Genomic DNA, 18,173 nt, shown 5'->3' on the forward strand with positions numbered 1-18,173 from the left:
TATTGTCTAAAGTTGATAATTCAAGAAACAGAGGTTTGCACATATTAAGCCTCATGGAAGTAATTCCTAGAGAAGCTAAAAACAGAAATAGTGAAATAGTTTTTAAAGGCTATCTCTGGACAGTAGGGCTGGAGACTAATTTTTTTTTTCCATTGTAAACTCTTTGTTTTTGTTAGGAAACACAGAGAATATCCTGATGAAATTGGCTAAAAAAACCTGTAACTATTCCCTTTGGATCCCCTAACTATACCTTCTTATTGTGATAACCAGTCAGACCCAGCTGCTGACAGAGCTTTTCTTTAACCAGAGGCAAACTTAAAATGCCCCAGACCTTGGGGACTAACTAGTCTAATTTTCTCATTTTACAGATTAAGTTGAGACCCAGAAAGGCTGAGTTACCCAAAGTCACAGCTCTAGTTGGTGGCAAAATCAAAAGTCGACCCCACATCTCCAATCCAATGCTCCATCCACTCCATCAGTCCCAGAGCACAGTCTCTAACCATTATCGGCTTGGGCGTGTTAACTTTTATCGCACACTATCATGTGTACATCTTCAACCCAAGATTTGGGTTTTACTGAGGGTTCAGTGAATTTGTACTATAAAATCGTCATTTTGAAATGAAGTGATCTTTTTCAAAATGCGCTCGCAGTCACCTGTCCCAGTCCCTCTAACATGCCTTCTATTCCCTCCACCCTTCAAGCTCTGCCATCACTGTCTTATAGCAGCCCACTGGCCTCGCTCAGTGGCTTAAGGATCCGGTGTTGTCACAGTTGCAGCGTACGTCACAGGTGTGGCTTGGATCCTGTGTGGCTGTAGCTGTGGCATAGGCCAGCAGCGGTAGATCCAATTCCACCCCTAGCCTGGGAACTTCCATATGCCAAAGAAAAGTAGAGGACAAGGGACTAACTCTTTGAGGAAAATGGAGAACTGTGCACACATTTTATGTAATTGTTTAAAATATCTTAATTGAGAGTCCCTATTATGTATATAAATTATTATTTGTATAGATTACTTACATAAATTTAGAAATGATTAAAAAAACATGTAAAAATGGGGGCCAGATCAATCACTGGAAATCACGTATATGCAGAAGAATCAAGACCTAATAACCAAAACCCTAGTACTGACTATATTTTCCAAAAACTATGCATAATTTATGGACTGTGTATTGTCTCACTAAATTTAAAATATATAATACTGAACATTTAAAAGCATGCTTTCTCATACATGGAGCTGTGCCTAAGGAGATAAGTGAGGCAAGAGCAACACTGATGAATATTGAAAAACAGGTTGAGCAGTAAGCTTAGCACTCATTGCTTTGTGCTTTACTTCCTGCATTTTACTCCCTCTGATCCACTGTGAAATGAAGGCCAAGGAACACATACATGTGTGTTGGGTGGTGGCAGTGTTAACTGAGGCTTTTTTAAAAGTCAATCATATATGAAAGCACTTTTATAACTGCAACATGATACAGAAACATATGGCAATATTTTATTTTATGGTGAAGCAAGAAAGCAAAGCAGAAGAGGAAATAATTACTGTATCGTCCATGCAAGCGCTTATCCGGCATATGAGTTCCAGGATCATGGGTAGGACCATAAGCAGATCCAAATCTCCTCAGAGGAAAACCATATAAACCAGAGCAGCCCCTCATACCTATTTTGTTTGGGTATGCTTGGTTTTTGTTTGGCTTTTAAATGTGAATGACTCGCCAACATTTTAAAATAGGGAAGTAACACCAGTAAGCAGTACCGCATTAAAAACTTGGGCTGGTGAGTCAGTTTTGTCATTTACTAGTCTGGTGACTCTAAAGCTCTCCACATGTTTCCTTATTTATAAACTGATAAAACTGGTAATAATGTATTAATACCTTCCTGGTAGTGTTGATATGAAGATTAAATGAAATGATATAATTAAGTAAAGGACTCAGCAGAGTGTCCCTCCCCAAATAAATGCTGTTACTTCAGACTGGCAACAAGTGACTGGCTAGAGGGAGCAGGACATGCTCTTATCAAAGTTCTCTTCAAGATGCCCATTCCTGGGCTCCCTTGATCATTTCCAATGCCTGTTTAGTCTCGCACCAGAGACTGAAAACTCAATAGCAACAAAGACTGCAATGCAATGTATAACTGCTAAGGAAGAAAATCAAAGGAAGAACGGGGCTCAAAGGAGAGAGTAGTTAATCCAATCAATCAAATATTGTCTGAGGACCAGATCCTAGGCAAGAGACTCAGGGATAAGAAGGCAGAGTCCCTAACCTCAAGGAACATACATTCTGGAAAAGGGAGCCATAACAATAAAGACAGAAAGGAGGAAACGAATCTGACTAGGAACCATAAGGTGGCGGGTTTGATCCCTGGCCTCGCTCAGTGGGTGAAGGATCCGGCATTGCTGTGGCTGTGGTGTAGGCCAGCAGCTATAGCTCCATTTGGACCCCTAGCCTGGGAATCTCCATATGCCGCGGGTGCGGCCCTGAAAAAGCCAAAAAAAAAAAAAGAATAGGCAAGAATTTCAAGAAGTGGCATGTGCTATGCAGGGGATAAAATAAGGCAATATGATAAGAAAATGGCGGTGGGGCGGGGAACAGTGGTCTCTGATGGGGCACATTGGATATGCAACCTGAATGGGTGAGAAAAAGGCAGCCACAGGAAGAGCCTGGTGAAAAGGGAAAGGGTAGAGGGAGACAGGATGGAAAAAAAACCACGAAAGGCCTTTGTAGACCTTGGAAAGGAGTTTGTTTTTAATTTTTATTTTCTGTCTTTTTAGGGCAGCACCCACAGCACATGAAGGTTCCCAGGCTAGGGGCTGAATGGGAGCTGTAGCCACTGGCCTATACCACAGCCACAGCAACACCATATCTGAGCTGTGTCTTCGACCTACACCACAGCTCATGGCAATGATGGATCCTGAACCCACTGAGTGAGGCTAGGGATCAAACCTGCATCCTCATGGATGCTAGTCAGATCCGTTTCAAGCCACGATGGGAATTCCCTGGAAAGACGCCTAGACTGTATTCTGATCAGGAAAGATTTTATGGAGTAGCTAGCTATTTGAGAGGTGTTGCTGGGGGCTAGGAAGGGGAGTGGGGTAGAAGTACTGGGAGCAGAGGAAACAATGTGGCATATGGAGCATGACCAAGCATGCCAGTACACCAGAGGTTCAGCTACCTGGAGCCACATGATGGGGGCCTTATGTGTTGTGCAAAGTAATCTGTACAGCATCTTATAGTTCAGTGGTACTCAATATTATGAAGATCCCTTTATAACAAGGGAAGGAAGGGAGGAGGGAGGGAGGGAAGAGAGAGCAGGGGGTGGAATCTCTACTACATGATAATTTTATTTATTTAGAAAAAACAGATAATGAAAAGAGTATACTATAGATTAGTTTATTTGAAAACTCAAATGTAAGCAATACTTTAAAGAGATAGTATCATCTATACGGTCTACAAATAACTGCAGGTCACAAAGGCCCACTACAGTAACTCCTTAAAGGCCATTCTTAAAGCTCTAGGCTACAGGATGCAGCACTGCTAAAGAGGATAAGCAGCATCCTGCAAACATTCCTCCCCGCTGTGTGAAGAATCATTTGGGAAGGACTAGGCTAGAGGCAGTCAAATCACTGATGGAACAAATTCAATGGTCCATAAGGAAACACTAATGGGGGCCTGAATTAAGACAATGGGGATAGCTGGGTCACTTTGCTGTACAGCAGAAATGGACAGAACACTGTAAATAAACTATACTTTAATAAGAAAACTTTTTTTAAAGACAATGAGGATGGAAAGAAAGTGTGAAATATCTAGGGGATGAAAATGGAAAGGATTTAGTGAACAACGGGATGGGAACAGTGAAGTTGAGGATGATGACAACGTTCTAGGCCTGGGTTGAGAACTGGCTCATTAACAAGACAAGGAACAACAAAAAAAAAAAGCGGGTCTGCAGAGGAAGACAGTACATTACAATATTTATACAAATAGATACTCAGATCTGGAACTGTGATACAGGGACAAGTGTGATGCAGGTGTAAGTTGGGACTCATGAACAAGGAGGTGGTAGTGAAAGTACAGAGCATGAATAAAATTGACCAGGAATTATATGTAAAGTGGGATGATAAAAGAAGCAAGGAATCTTGGGAATATTCAAAGGGGCATATAAAGGAAGGGAAAAAAAATAACGTGTGAAGACAAATGAGAAGTTAGAAGGAAAAATGAGAATCAGGAGACAGTAGTGTCATAGAAGGCACAGGAAGAGAAGTTAACAATATCAAATGCAGTGGAAGAAAGGCTGAGATAATGACTGGCCAAGAGATTCAATTTCTTCATTCATGCAACATATACATAAAAATTATCCATGTGTATCAAGCATTGATGAAGGCACAGAGGAGAGAGCTGTGAACAAAAACAAGTCCTCGCCTTGTTAGGCTTTACATCCTACTGGAAGAAGGTCAACTAAACAAATATACACATAATATTTTAGGGAGGGGAATATGAGGGCAGGGGAGGGTATTGGTCAAGAAATGCCTTTCTGACAAGAGCTCTGAGCTCAGATCTGCAGGAAGTGAGGGAGGCAGCATGAAATGCTTGGGGGAAGAGTATCCAAAACAGCAAGAACAGCAAACACAAAGATGCTGAGACAGGGGCATGCCTGGTGTGATCAAGGAACAGCAAAATGGCCCATGTACCTGAAGCACCCTAAATCAGGGGAGGAGAAGCAGATGAGGTTGGAGAGGTTAGCAGAGTCAGCTTTGTGGGACCTTGAGGGCGACATAAATAAGAGCTTTGGATTTTACTCTGAATAAGATGGGAAGTCTTCGGAAGGTTTTGAGCAGGGGTTATAAATGTAAACTGATTTTCTGTACATTGTTCAAAAGATCACTTGGGCTGCTATGTGAGAGTAGACAGAAGGGAGAGAAAAGTGGAAGCAGGAAGACCAATTACAAGGCTACTGAAAGATAAGCATGTGAGCATAGCTTGGACCAGGATAGCAGCAACAGAGGTGATGAAAAGTAGTTACATTTTGCATGTTTTGAGGATAGAGCTATCAGGATCTCCTGACAGTTGGGATGCAGGGTAGAGTGAAAGAGAGGAGTCTAAAAATGACTCCAAGGCTTTTTGGTTTGAGCAATTGGAAGAACATAATGGCCATTTACTGGGATGGGAACAAAATGTCAGAGGAACAACTGAGATGCCTATTATAGAGCCATGTGGAAATGTTGAATAGAATATCGTGAACTGGAGGCTTAAGTGTGCTATTTTTTTAAACTGCTTTTACATGTTTTAAATGCTTTTTATCACTTATTTTTGCTCCTTTTTGGAACAATATAATTAAGATTTGCAGTTATATTCATACAAATATTGAGGTAAACATTTACTATTTAGGTTCATTCATTTCTGGATAAATCAACTATTAAAATGCCACTATTACCCTTTCTAAGGTAACAACACTAGGTCACAATTACCTATCATATCTCAGATTTCTGTCAAACATTTTTCTTTACGAATGTCAAAAGAGTCTATGAAAACAAGATAACTACATAAGCAAGTTAAACTATGTTGGAGAGATTCAAGGACATCCTCTGTATTATATGAATACAAGGACAAAGAAGCCAAAACTTGCAGTCAGGAATATCTAGTTTTGATTTCTAACTGCATAACTTTGCAATAAAATCATAAAATTTCTACGTGCTTCTGTTTGGTCATGTGCAAAATTGATAAGGATGACGCCTGCCTCATAGGGTAGTAACAATAATAACAGCTATCATTTATTGAGCCTTTACTATGTGCTAGCTGCTTTTCTAAGCACTTTTACATATATGATCTCATTACAGTGTATGATGTAATCCTCACAACTCCATGAGGTATTATTATCCTCACTGTCATGATGAAATGAGGCACAATGAGGTTAAGTAACTGTTTTAAAGCAAACAGGAAATGAGTGACAGAAACAAAATCTAAATCTTGTCAGTGGGCATAATGGTGCTCTATAGTTTATAAAACGTGTTCATATTTTGTTTTTAAAGGGAGGTTCAGCACAGTATTAGAATGAACAATGGGAAATTGCTTTTTGCAGGTCCAAAACCAAAACCAGCAATTTCATATAGTTCAACCCAAACTATTATGCTATAGCCACTTAAAAAAATGAAATGTGAAAATGTTAACTGGAAAGCTCTATGGAAGGTATTATTATTATTATTATTTTGTATTTTTGTCTTTTTCTAGGGCCGTACCCACAGCATATGGAGGTTCCCAGGCTAGGGGTCTAATCGGAGCGTAGCCGCCGGCCTACGCCACAGCCGCAGCAATGTCAGATCTGAGCCCCATCTGCGACCTACACCACAGCTCACAGCAACGCCAGATCCTTAACCCACTGAGCCAGGAATCGAACCCGCAACCTCACGATTCCTAGTCGGATTCGTTAACCACTGAGCCACAACGGGAACTGTGAAATGTGAAAATGTTAACAGTAAAACTCTATGGAAGGTATTATTTTGAACAACAATAAATAGACTCTAAGAATTCACACAACTGTCCCAATGAGAAGAGTATGACAGGGAACAGAGAGTAAGTATGAGAATCCATTCAGATTTCACATCAGTCAACGACCAAAAGTCAGTCAAAAGTCTGTTATATATCCAGCCCAGATTACCATTTGCACCCTCGGTATTTTTTCCTTTTTCTTTTTTCCTTTCCTTTTTCGGGCTGCACCCTCGGCATACAGAAGTTCACCGGTTAGAGTTCAAATCAGAGCTGCAGCTTCCAGCCTATATCACAGCCACAGCAACATGAGATCCAAGCCACGTTTGCGGCCTACACCACAGCTCACAGCAACGCTGGATCCCCAACCCACTCACTGAGCGAGGCCAGGGATCAAACCTGTGTCTGGGTTTGTTACCACTGAGCCACAACAGGAATTCCCTGCACCCTTGGTATTTCTGAAAAATTTGGAGACAATCTCAAACTGACATCATTTTCCCCATGCTACTCATTACCACCTGATGTAATATTTATCATTTTTCTCAACTCATTAGAAAGTAAGCTCAAAGGGGCAAAGATTTTTCTCCTTTATTCAATGCTTTATTCCCAGCACCTAGAACTGTTCAATGGTCACAATAATCACTCAAATTTGTTTACTGAATGAGAAATAGAATTTCCTAAATTGGACAAGACATATGAAATGCATTTTAAGACAAAGATAAAGAGTACTCAAAGATTTTGTAATATAAACAATAACAATTAAACCTTTCTAAATAGCACAATGGTCCCTACCACAAACACGTCAAAAAGTTTCAAACATCTAAATAGTACCTATTCAAAAATTAAAGTCCCTGTATTTACTTTATGAATGATCCATTAAAATAAATTATATCTTGAATTACTTACAAAATTAAAATTAGAATAGCATATAATCAAAGTTTCAGACATAGTAGTAAGAAGGAAAAATCATCTTAGAATCCTAGGAAGTTAGAGAAATGTAAAAAAGCACATGTTTTAAGAATAAAATTTACAAAGTAGTTAAATATAAAATTAAAATGACTTCACTTAAAACTATGAAAAATTTCCAGTTTAGAATTTGCTTAACCTGTACAAGCTATCCCTAAACTTAAAGGGCAGTGGCGGGTGGGGGAAGAAATGCCAACCTAAGTTTCTAAAGACATGAAAGCTGCCTGAACATTTCCACTATATTTCCTGTTTTAAAAAAATCACCAAAAATTTTCCATGACTATGAAGATGTTGCAACCATTCAGATGTTATTTGGAAAATCATAGAGCCCTGTACAGAGGGATGATAATAATCACCCTATAAAATAAAAAATATTTTTCTCACTACCAATTTCTCAACATGATCTTTGATAACATTCTAAAAAACAGAAGAGGAAAAGGGACCATCGAATGTAATTTACCACATACATTTATCGGCAACCACTTGGTCCTGGCCACAATAGACATCCTACAGCTGGCTGTCAAACCACCAAAAGCTGCTTGTCACCCACCTTCCTAGGAGTTTAGAACTAAGCTCACTTGGGTCAAAACAAGTCAACGGCCTTTCTCAGCAGTGGTAATATACTGGTATAAAAGTGTCAAGTATAATTCCGGCTGCCAAGATTTTGTTCTTAAGAACAGACTTGTAACTATTAAAGGGGACATTAAATAAGAGCTATTGCCTACAAGAAAAGGGCTATCTGCATCTGTAGCTTGATTAGGATAATACTTCTGAGGTCTTGATGCGTAATCAAGCCAGAGGAAAGAGAAGTAGAAAAATCAACAACTATCAAAACCCCAAAAAGAGTGAATAAAGAGTACCCTACTGAAAAAAAAAAAGTGTATGCCAGTAGCAATATGTAAATAAAAGTAGGATTATAATTTAGAACAGATTCCATATGTTGTGCAAGAGGGAATATTCACTGACTTAGTACAGTTAATGGAGTATTAGAGAAATATTACAGAAGTATTAAAGGATGAAACAGACTGATGTGTACTGACACAGAAAAATGTCCACAATATACTGTAAATTGAAAAACAAAACAAAACAAAACAAAACAACACAGGTTATAAAATCTGCTAGAATGGCTGTGGTTTCATTTTTTAAATTTTTTTTTAAAAAGGTAAAGACACCATTATAGGCAAACAAAAGAATATAGAAAGATACACTGAAACTGTTAAGAATGCTTTTCTTTTGTGCAGAATGGAATTGTGAAGAGTTCTGTTTTATAGATTTTTTTCTGCCTTTAAAATAACAAATATGTAGCTATTTTTATAATAGGGGGATGGAGGGTTAATCTCAGGTCTGGGAAAGAAAAGACAAATAGCATGACAAGCCCCTTCCCCCTTCACCAAATGAAAAATCTGAGGACTAACCTCATGGAATCAGAGATATATATGGTCATTAAAGATGCCCAATATCCTCTGCGAACTCTTTTAAACAGAATCCTATGTAGAACCTCAAAATATAAGACTAAACTCAGTGAAGGAGCTGAGGAATGAAGGAGGCATTCATCCCCCTCACCACCTGCAATACCCTCTGAGGGCTCCTTAGGACTCCACAGAGGACAAGTGGAAACTCCCAGATTAATGCAAGTCTTCCTTTGTGCAATTGGGAAACTGAGGTCCAAGAATTAGCCTCTTGTTAAGATCTCTGCCTTACAGACTGGTCCCAGGGTCATTTTATACATAAGCACTACAGACACAGTTCTTGGAGCCTGCAAGCTTTTCAAACACATACAGAAAAGTTTAGAGAAAACTAAAAAAACAAAAGAACTGACTCCAAAAGGCCAAAAGTATGAACAATCAAAATTAATAAATGTCAAAAAAAAGAAGAAAAAGAGATATAAAGCTTCTTGATGTTCAACATGATTCGAGCACGTTACAACTCCCTAGTGGCTTTGCAAATGTATGTTTTTCTATTGTCTGAAGTTCGTGTTTAGCTATACATATCCATCAAGGGTAACTCGAGCTGGCATCTGCCACTGAGGAAAACAAGTGGAAAAAAGGCAGCAAAGGAAGGACAATTGTTTTGGAAACTGAAAAGAGACAAAAGGTATGTTAATCCAATAGGTGGATAACTATAGAGATGAAGGGATGCTAAAGTCCGCCCTTGGAGAGTAAAATCAAATACCAAAAATGACTCAAACAGCCTAAAATAATAAGCAGGATCTCATAGAATAAATTTGAGTAAGCATCAACATAATATTCTGGGAGTTCCCATCGTGGCTCAGTGGTTAACGAATCCGACTAGGAACCACGAGGTTGTGGGTTTGATCCCTGGCCTTGCTCAGTGGGTTAAGGATCTGGCATTGCCATGAGCTGTGGTGTAGGTTGCAGACGCAGCTTGGATCCCGCACTGCTGTGGCTCTGGTGTAGGCCGGCGGCTACAGTTCCGATTAGACCCCTAGCCTGAGAACCTCCATATGCCACGAGAGTGGCCCAAGAAATGGCAAAAAGACAAAAAAACAACAACCAAAAAACCCCATAATATTCTGTTCATGCATAATATTCTGTTTATTTTATTCTGCATAAATTCTGCATAAAAAAAAAAAAAACCCAGGAGTTCCCGTCGTGGCGCAGTGGTTAGCGAATCCGACTAGGAACCATGAGGTTGCGGGTTCGGTCCCTGCCCTTGCTCAGTGGGTTAACGATCCGGCGTTGCCGTGAGCTGTGGTGTAGGTCGCAGACGCGGCTCGGATCCCGCGTTGCTGTGGCTCTGGTGTAGGCTGGCGGCTACAGCTCCGATTCAACCCCTAGCCTGGGAACCTCCATATGCCATGGGAGTGGCCCAAAGAAATAGCAAAAAGACCAAAAAAAAAAAAAAAAAAAAACCAGGGTAGAAAAATACAGAATGAAGAAGACATGTGCCATCATCACAGAAAAAAATAAGACTCAAGAGATGCTGGTTCACACTAAATTTTGTATGGAAATAAGCATCATGTCAGGCATTAGATATAAAAAGTGGATAATGAAAAGCTGCTTTCTGAAGTTCCCGTCGTGGCTCAGTGGTTAACGAATCCAACTAGGAACCATGAGGTTGTGGGTTTGATCCCTGGCCTCGCTCAGTGGGTTAAGGATCCAGCGTTGCCATGAGCTGTGGTGTAGGTCGCAGACATGGCTCAGATCCCGTGTTGCTGTGGCTGTGGTGTAGGCTGGCAGCTACAGCTCCAACTAGACCCCTAGCCTGGGAATCTCCATATACCGCAGGAGCAGCCCTAGAAAAGGCAAAAAGACAAAAAAATAGAAGAAAAGTTGCTTTCTGCATGCCTGACCACAAGTGTATTTAGTGCTGGGCATTTACTTTTTAAAGATGTATAAAAACCCCACTATATTTCATTGGGACTGTGAAAAGGCCAATTATTTAAGGAGAGCTGAAAAAAATAGAGATGTCTAAACCTAAAGAAAAGGGCTTTAATATATTAAAGAATTATTATGAGGAATTAGAAATATTATATGGCCCTAATAAGAACAGATAGGCGAGACGTTAGTCTAGATAGGGCAGATTTCTAGCTAATAGATTATTCGTCTAACAGGAGTGTGAGGACAGAGCAGGTTGTCAAGAAGCAGTAAGCAGGAGTTCCCCTGTGGCAAAACAGACAAACTGCATGTTCAATCCCCAGCCTGGCACCAGTGGGTTAAAGGATCCGGTGTTGCCATAGCTAGGTCACAACTGTGGCTCAGATCTGACCCCTAGCCTAGGAAATCCATGTGCCTCAGGGTGGCCAAAAAATGAGAAAAAAAACAGCAGCAGCAGCAGCAGTGAAGAATGCTTTCAACAGGTATCTTCATGCAAAGTAAAGACAACCACTAGAGGGCACTGGAGAAAGGGGCCTTGCACATATCCTAACAATCTAGCACGCACAAAGAAATGGAGCAAGATGCAAACTATAGCCTTCGGAACGCATAAGCAATGAGATTCTGCTGTAGAGCACTGGGAACTATATCTAGTCACTTATGATGGAGCATGATGGAGGCAAATGTGAGAGAAAGAATGTATATAGATATGTGACTGGGTCACCTTGCTGTACAGTAGAAAACTGACAGAACACTAAATCAATTAGAATGGAAAAAATAAAAATCATTTAAAAAAAACCACAAAGTAACAGAACAAAAGAAAAGAGAAGAAAAAGACTCTAAGATCCTATACGAGGAGATTCTGAACCATGGACTTCTCAGGTGTGTATCAGGAAGACTGTCCCAGATGACCTGAATACATCCCCTTGCCCTTCATCCACTGAGAGAAAAAAACCTACTGATACATAAGTCTGCTGCAGTTTAGGGGATATACAAACATACACACAAACGGAATTACACAGACAGTATAAAAGAAAGGTTTGGTTTGGTCTTGAGAACTGTAACAAAAGAAACCGAAAGACTTTCTTAGAGAAATGCAGGGGAAAACACTCTTCTGCTATCACAGTCTTAAAACATTTTAAACAGTGTCCTTATTTCTATTTTTTTTATTATTATTATTTTTAGGGCCTCTCCCACAGCATACGGAGGTTCCCAGGCTAGGGGTCTAATCCGCAGGCCTATGCCAGAGCCACAGCAATGGCAGATCCTTTATCCACTGAGCAAGGCCAGGGATGGAACCCACAACCTCATGGTCCCTAATCGGATTCGTTTCCGCTGAGCCACAAAGGGAACTCCTTTTTTTTGGGGGGGGGGGGGGGTCTGAAGAGACAGAGAGAAACCTTAAATGCATATTATTGAGAAGCCAATCAGAAAAGGGTACATCTTCTGATCTGATCCCAACTATAAGACTCTCTGGAAAAGGCAAAACTTTTCCAGAGACAAGAAAAAAATCAGTGGTTGCAGGACTGGGGGTGGAGGTGGGGGAAATAAAGTGGAGGACTTTTAGGGCAGTGCAAATATTCTTCATGATATTATAATGATGGATATGTGCCATTTGTCCAAATCCACAGAAACAGACAATATCAAGAGTAAACCCTAAAGTAATCTATGGGCTTTGGGTGATTATGATGTGTCAATGTAGGTTTACCCTTGGCAAAAAAAAAAAAAGTACCATTTTGGTCAATGATGTCGATAATGGCTGAGACTATGTGGGGGGGGGGATATAGAGGAAATCTCTGTACCTCCCTGTCAATTTTGCTGTAAATCTAAAACTGTCCTCAATAAAAATTGCTCGTAAAATCTTTTTTAAAAAGATGAAGCCTACAATGAGTATTTACGTGCCATTTAAACTATGTACTATTTATGATTTTATCTTTTCTTGGCAAATAAACGTCATGGTTACTGAACAGAACTGATATTTCTTTTGACCTAAGTGCCTTTAACTCTTGTGCACTTTTTTCTTTTGGCTGCACCCTTGGCATGTGGAAGTTCCTGGGCCACGGACTGAACCTGTACCAGAGCAGTGACTCAAGCCCCGCAGTGACATTAACCCCCTGTGCCACAAGGGAACCTCCATCCTGTATACTTTTTAGTTAGACCTTTATTAGCAAATCATGTCACTGAAGGAAGGGAGCAGAAAGAATATGTTATAAAATTTGAGACAAGTGCCACCATAGGTTATTGCTGGCAAACATGAGCTCCATCAAACTATTATTGTTTATTTATTTATTTAGAGCTGCACTCACAGCATACGGAAGCCCCCAGGCTAGGGGTTGAATCAGATCTGCAGCTGCCAGCCTACACCACAGCTCACAGCAACACCAGATCCTTAACCCACTGAGCAGGGCAGGGATTGAACCTACATCCTCATGGATACAAGTCAGGTTCGTTACCACTGAGCCACAACAGGAACTCCCAAATTATTATTTAAAGAAGGAAAAGTCATAGGTATTTCTCTCACCAGTGAGTGTTAGAAAAGCTCCACCACCAACACACTCTCTTCACGCAGTGAAAGTGACCCACTCCCCTGGTTTCTTCAGTCCTTCCCCACCACCATGCATCCTATATATTCAAGTGTATTTAATTTTATAAAACTATTACTATATTTATCTGTAAATTATAAAATATATATATATATATATTAGGAGTTCCCTGGTGGCTCAGTAGGTTAAAGATCTGGTGTTGTCACTGCTATGACATGAGTCTGACCTCTAGCCCAGAACTTCCACATGCCATGGCTGTAGCTCTGCCAAATATTTATATAATTACTATATGTAAACTGTAACATTAAATAACTATACTATTCAGCATAATCTAACTACAGGCTATGATCTAGAGGAGTTTCTGACTATGCCTAAAAATCTCTGTCCCCCATCTTTATTATGATTGCTTAGAGGAACACCAGTGTTTGACATATGTATTTTTTAAATTATTTTAGGTTAATAGAAAAATGAAACAGAAAGTACAGTGAGATCCCGTACACCCCCTCCACCATCTCCCTCTTCTATTAACATCTTGCCTTTTTTTTTTTTTTTTTTTGCCACAACCGGCATGTGGAAGTTCCCAGGCCAGGGATCAAATCTGTGCCACAGTTGTAACTTGTGCCACAGCTGCGGCAACAACAAATCCTTAACCTGCTGCGCCATAAGGGAACTTCCAATACCTTGCTTTGGTGTGGTTAATTTGTTAACAACTGAAGAACCAGTATTAACTAAAGGCCATAGTTTCATGAGAGTTCACTCTTTATGCTGTAGTCGGGGGTTTTTGACAGGGGTATGATGACATACCCTCCATTACAGTACCATACAGAAGGGTTTCACTGCCCTCAAGCCCCCACATTCTCTCCCTCTCTCCTCCCGAACTGTGGCAACCACTGGATCCTTTCACTATTTCTGTAACTTTGCCTCTCCTGGAACTTCATACGGCTAGACTCATACAATAAGTAGCCTTTCAGGTTGGCTTCTTTCCCCCAGTAACATTTATTTAAGGTTCCTCCATGTCTTTTCATAGCTTGATAGCTCATTTCTTTTTAGTGCTTAATCCACTATATGGATTTACCAGTTATCAATTCTTTATCGCATGGATCATGCCTTTGGTGTTGCATCCAAAAAGTCATCACCAAACTCAAGATCATCTAGGTTTTCTCCTATGTTATCTTCTAGGTGTTTCGTAGTTTTGCATTTCACACTTAGGTCTATGATCCATTTTGAGATAATTTTTATAAGGGGTATGAAGTTTGTGCCTAGATTCATTTTTTGGCAGGTAGATAGATATCCACGTGTTTCTGCACCATTTGCGAAAGAGATTATCTTTGCTCCATTGTCAAAGATCAGTTGACTATATTTACGGGTATCTATTTCTAGGCTCTCTATTGTGTTTCACTGATCTGTTTGTCTAGTCTTTCATGAATACCACACTGCCCAGATTACTGTAGCTTTGTAGTGAATCTTGAAGTCAAGTAGTGTCAGTCTTCTAACTTTATTTTTCTCCTTCAATATTGTATTAGCTACTCTGGCTCTTTTGCCTCTCCTTACAAACTTGAGAATCAGTTTGTCAATATCCATAAAATAACTTGCTGGGATCTTGATTGGGATTGCATTGAATCTGTAGATGAAATTGGGAAGAACTGACATCTTGACAATATTGAGTCTTTCTATCCATGAATATGAAATACCTCTTTCAGTTCTCTTTGATTTCTTTCATCAGGTTTGTAGTTTCTTCATAGAGATCTTGTATATATTAGATGCATACCTAAACATTTCACATTTTCATAGTTAAAATCAAAAAACTACTTAATATTAAAGAGATAAGCATCGCATCTGATAATTTTGTTTACTCTCAGATAATTTTAAGAACATGTTAAATAATACCACCTAGCTCTTCCCAGATACCACTTATATGGTGTTTCCATACTAAGAAATATGCCATCGATATCTGCCAATCAACAGATAGTAAATTTTCCAGATATATGTAGAATACCTGATTTGGAAAGCTTTTTTTTTTTTTTTTTCATTTGCCAACTAAGAATCAATGAAAATGAGATTATAGCCCTTATACATCTGGCAATTTTATGTAATTCATAACTATATCCCATTCATATTAAATAGTACCCCAAAACACATAAATTTAAGTGCAAAGGGGGGAATAAAAGGGAAAAAATTAACTCTGGTATCTTTGGATGGTAAGGCTACAAATTTATCTTCATTTTTTATTTTCAAAATTCTCTACAAAGATTATACATTACCTTCACACTCCATTAAATCAAATATTATACAGCACATAAAATGAGTAAACTATAACCACATGGGTCATTGTATCTTTCCCATGAATATAACACATAAAGGGAAGGTTGCTAAATGCAGGGAAATATTAAACATCAAATTCAGAATTCAGAATAATGGTCACAGTTGGGAAGGGACAAGATGAGGAAGGAATGCCCAGGAGGCTTTAGTATTATCTGTGGTTTTTTTTTTTTTCATTTTATGGCTGCACCAGTAGTATATGGAAGTTCTCAGGCCAGGGACTGAATCTGAGTCACAGTTGCAACCAACAACGCAGCTGCAGCAACACCGTATTCTTTAACCCACTATCCTGTTCCAGGGATCAAATCTGCACGCACAGTAACCTAAGCCACTGCAGTCAGATTCTTAACTCAGTGTCCCACAGCAGGAACTCCATCTGTGATATTTTATTTCTTAAGTTGGGTAGCAGACAGATGGTATTATATGGTCATTATATTGTTCTATATCCTTATTTACGCCTGAATTATTAAAAAAAATTTTTTTTTCCCCAGGGCCACAGGTGTGGCATACAGAAGTTCCCTGGCTAGGGGTCGGAGCTACAGCTGCTGGCCTACACCACAGCCAAAGCAATGCCAGATCTGAGCCACATCTACAGTCTAGACCACAGCTCGAAGCAACACCAGATCTTAACCCACTGAGCGGGGCCTGGGATCAAACCAGCACTCTCATGGATACCAGTCAGACTGACTTCCACTGAGCCTCAACAGGAATCCCTAAAAAATTCTTAAAGGCAACAGCCACTGGAGTCATACCAAAGTAGTAGTACTTAACTCCAATCTCCTCAAACTACTTAACTGGGATAAGTAGAGGAATAATAGATACAAACGTATCTCCTTATAAATGAGAAAATTCTTTGGAAAACTCAGTTATTCTCAAAGTGAGTTTTCATGTGTGTATTTACAAGCAAATAACAATCTGAAACCTGTATCCCATAAAGTATCTGCAGCAACCATTCCAATCTGTGCCTTACACACAGAACTCAAAATTAAATCTGTTCAGGAATTGTAATATATAAATTATTTTTAATTTCGCCTTACTCTACATTTCTACTTACAACTCTGTTTTAAAGCAGATTTTTTTACTGGTCAGTTTTAAAACAGTATTTAGTCTTTTAAGGATGTCATAATAAAAATAAGATTAATTTCAGACTTATATTTTCCAGTTGATGATTTAAAATGGTTTCTAGGAGTTCCCATTGGGGCGCAGTGGTTAACGAATCCAACTAGGAACCATGAGGTTGCGGGTTCGATCCCTGCCCTCGCTTTAGTGGGTTAACAGATACGGTGTTGCCGTGAGCTGTGGTGTAGGTCGCAGACTCGGCTTGGATCCCGCGTAGCTGTGGCTCTGGCGTAGGCCGGCAGCTACAGCTCCGATTGGACCCCTGGCCTGGGAACCTCCATGTGCCGAGGGAGCGACCCAAGAAATGGCAAAAAAAGACCAAAAAATAAAAATAATAATAATAAAATAAAATAAATAAAATGGTTTCTAACCAGGACATGGCATCCATGACAAGAATCGCAAATGGAGTAACACAACCCTATACTAGCTGAACCCTCTCATGTTGTTACACAGGTCTGATAAGCACCAAAGTTTAGGTAATGTCTATCCTATCCAACTTTTTGGTAGTATCCATTGCCAATGTGAATTAATGATTTTTAAGGACATAAGGTAAATTCATAAGCTGTTTGAAGAAACTTCTTAAAGTAGACTCAGTAACTTTTAACATGAATCAAAAAAGCATAGTTTTCATTGTTAGAAATACCTGATTATCTCTTACAATCTTTACTTGAAATAGCAGGAATAAGTTTTTTAAAAATAGGGATTAGGAGTGAGGGGTGGAGAAAGACCTGGGATGGTTTAAAACTAATACCGTTCCTTTCCATTTCTGCCCCAACTTTATTGCCCATTCCTACATCCTAGATGTAAACTAGAAATAGATTGTAATAAATCATTTGAAAACAAAAGGAGAAGTACTATTTAACAAACTCTGAGGTTATCAAAACATAGCAAGACGGATTAGGCTTCCACACTAAAAGAAGAGGGTATATATCACACCATCTTACAGTCCAATTCCTTCCCCCAAAAATACATGCTAGGGTATTCATACGAAAGGTTTCCTTAAAAAGGAAAATTACTCAATTACTACTACCTTGGGGGGGAGAAGGGGGAGATAAATTAGGAGTTCAGGATTAACATCACACACTACTACATATTTCAAAAATATAAACAACAAGCATCTACTTTATAGCACAGGGAACTATACTCAATATTTTGTAATAACCTATAATGGAAAAGAACCTGAAAAAGAAAAAACACATATGTGTCTACACATGTGCTTCTGAATCAATGTGGTGTACACTTGAAACTAACGGATTAGGCTTCCACACTGGGAGTTCCTGTCGTGGCGCAGCGGAAACGAATCCAACTAGGAACGAGGTTGCGGGTTTGATCCCTGGCCTTGCTCAGTGGGTAAAGGATCCGACATTGCCGTGAGCGGTGATGTAGGTCACAGATGTGGCTCAGATCTGGCGTTGCTG

The 18,173-nt window shown here is 39.6% G+C and overlaps 1 protein-coding gene across 24 annotated transcripts in view; it reads right to left on the reverse strand.

Moving 5' to 3' along the window:
• The window catches only part of NRF1 (nuclear respiratory factor 1), a 195,418-nt gene that overhangs the window by 137,486 nt on the left and 39,759 nt on the right, over nucleotides 1–18,173 (reverse strand). The window contains exon 1 of one of the 24 annotated variants that reach the window (XM_021078997.2): nucleotides 15,009–15,026. The exons of 22 other annotated variants lie outside the window; for them this stretch is intronic. The gene's annotated coding sequence lies outside the window, so the exon portion shown is untranslated. Of the gene's footprint in view, nucleotides 1–15,008; nucleotides 15,081–18,173 lie in introns of those variants that run through there. One more of the 24 variants, XM_085005497.1, reaches the window with a different exon arrangement.

This window comes from Sus scrofa, chromosome 18, assembly GCF_054392235.1.
Source record: "Sus scrofa isolate SSC_HxYL_T2T_F1_AM1 chromosome 18, Sscrofa_HxYL_maternal_Yorkshire_Landrace_v2.0, whole genome shotgun sequence".
In the NCBI taxonomy this organism is placed as follows: domain Eukaryota; kingdom Metazoa; phylum Chordata; class Mammalia; order Artiodactyla; family Suidae; genus Sus; species Sus scrofa.